General features: G+C 37.7%; 1 pseudogene; it reads left to right on the forward strand.

The window, feature by feature from the left end:
- The first annotated feature begins 1,565 nt into the window (after positions 1-1,565).
- On the forward strand, positions 1,566-2,353 carry LOC118908984 (tRNA-splicing endonuclease subunit Sen15-like; annotated as a pseudogene).
- Positions 2,354-2,693: the final 340 nt, after the last annotated feature.

Below are 2,693 nucleotides of genomic sequence, written 5' to 3' on the forward strand. Positions count from 1 at the left end.
AAATAAATAAGTTAATTTCAGGTCCAATAAACACTCACATAAAGGTAGACTATATTGTCATAGAAAATGACTGCAAGGGAAAAGATACTTCAACTACAATGGTCAGAGATAATATTTAAGTTGATTCATAACTATGTGAAGGTAAGTGGAAAAGTATTTGTGGCTGAAGAAAAGAAGATCTAAAGGGCTAAAGTGGAAAAGACCTTTATGTATTTAATAAGCTGAAGGCAGGCAAGAGCCTTCCACCTTCAAATACGTATAATCCACTCATGGCAAATGCATGATCAAGACATAAAAAGTGCTATTTTAGCATAAATTAGTAACTGACCATACTTTCTATTTAAATTGATGGCTAAATTTAAACATAAAAATTGCATACCTTCCTTTATGATTTTAAATATAAGTGGTGATTATTTTTACTATCACTTTAATTGAAGAAGACCATTGTTAAAGTGCATCTTCTATTGCAGCATTTACTCTGGCCGTAGGTTTTCAGGTACATTTCTCACTAAACAGCTATTTTGGGCTAATTTAAATTATACAAATTAATATATGAAGTTTTGTTCTAAATATCTATACAGCATTGTATAAAAGTGGTTCTTTATAGAAGTGGTTATATAAAAACAAAATTCCTAAGGAGGGGCTGCAATCACAGCTTGCCATTTTCAAGAGGTTATAATGTTGTTTAAACTTATCAAGGGTTTAAATTTTAAATTTAACTTGTTGCTTGTTTTTTTTTTCTTACCACAGGTTTACTAATGATTTATGATTTGAAGGATTGAAACAATCAAGGGACTAAGACAGAGCTGTGAAGAAACTGGAAAACACAGAAGACATTTTCTTGCATTCATTAAATGTTCTTTGTCCCAGAAAAGATGAGTTTTTTCAATGAACTATGTGAGTTACTGCATCAAAAGTGGCAAGTTTTTATGTTATGAAAAATCTCAATTTTATACCCTAAGCAGTGTGTAACATTCACGTCTCTTTATAGAGAGCTATGCATTGTAAGTATACAGATTCTGGGTTTATGTATAATAAATAATACTGAATTCAGACTCCTAGAAAATATCAATGGTGTATTTATCCAAGGTTACCTCTCATGTCAAGAGAAGATTAGACAAGGAAGTGTCCCATCATCCTTCACAAAGGGAGTCAATGGATGGATGGCCAACCTTTACAACTCCTTTCTTTCCACATACACAAGAAGAGTTTAGGCCAAAAGCGATCACAAAAGAACACTGCAAAAGAGAATGTAATAATTTCACAAGACTTAACAAAGATTCAAAATTTAAAAAGCCTGGTGATGATGCTGAAAAGCAGTCTTCAGAGGCAGAATGCGGCCAAAACATAGAATTGAAGGCATAGTAATTACAATACTTTTTGATGAGGAAAATTCTTATTTTAAAAAAATTAACCATTTTACTATGCCCTAATAAGATAAGTATTCTTAGTTATCAAAATAAAAAAAGTATCTCAGTTATTTTAAATAATAAAACACTGATATCAATTACAATAAGGTCTATAAAAAATACCTAGAAGGGCACGATGCACCACCCGCGCGCCGCCCCGGCCAGCATGGAGGAGAGCGGCGATTCCGGGCCCACCCACGGCTGCAGCGGCCTGGGCCCGGGCGGCGCCAGCAGCGGCGGTGGCGCGCACTCATGGGTCGCCGAGGACGCCTGGATGGTCACCCACCCTACGTATTTAGAAATGATGGAATTAGATATAGGAGATGCCACCCAAGTTTATATAGCATTCTTGGTTTACCTGGATCTCATGGAGAGTGAAAGTTGGCATGAAGTAAACTGCGTGGGCTTACCAGACCTCCAGCTCATCTGCCTTGTTGGTACTAAGACAGAAGGAGAAGGGTTACAGACTGTGGTGACTACAGCCGTCAGTGCTTCCCTCAGTCATAACAGGATAAGGGAGATCCTGAAAGCATCTCAAAAATTGCAAGGTGATCCAGACTTGCCAGTCTTTTACTCTGGCCATAGTGGAGTCTGATTTCACGATAGTCTACTATAAACTTACTGATGGATTTATGCTGACGGACCCTCAGAATATTTCCCTTGGAAGATGACGCCTGCCCATCCTGATGTTCACGTTATTCACACAAACTTTGATTTGAGACCCGACAGCCTGGTTCATCTTTTCTCTCAGAGATAGTCAGGGTTGACTTAGCTGGTCCCATTCTGTTAGTTTTCTCTTTGAAAAATAAAACTTTCCCAGATAGAAGAATTTTATTTGTTCAAAAATAAAGAGTAGTGGCTCTAGAACTTTCTTATCTGGAGACAACAGCTCAATTACAGATGTGTACAAGTTTATGCCTAGGATGTATTCAGAGGCGGGGAACTCATGGGTTTCTTCTGCTGTCCCCCACTCGTAGCTATCTCATTGTTCATTGCTGACACTGCTAGCTTATTGTTGAGACAGACACCTCTTTTACTAACTCAGCCTGCTTAGTGCTTTTCGGCCACTACAGCTAGCCTCGAACGGCATTTTACATACAGTTTGACGCATGGAAAGTATCCTTCAGTCTGCTGTGTCATCCCCAGTAGAAGCAAAAGTTTTCTTTCTCTTGGTTTTCACATTGCAATTACTGCTACTTCCCTCTTGGTTGACTTTAAAGCTAACCAAAAATGTGCTTATCCTGAGTATAGAATTATATGTTTAGATTAATAGGGACCAAAGAA

Source organism: Manis pentadactyla, chromosome 4 (genome assembly GCF_030020395.1).
Source record: "Manis pentadactyla isolate mManPen7 chromosome 4, mManPen7.hap1, whole genome shotgun sequence".
Taxonomy (NCBI): Eukaryota; Metazoa; Chordata; class Mammalia; order Pholidota; family Manidae; genus Manis; species Manis pentadactyla.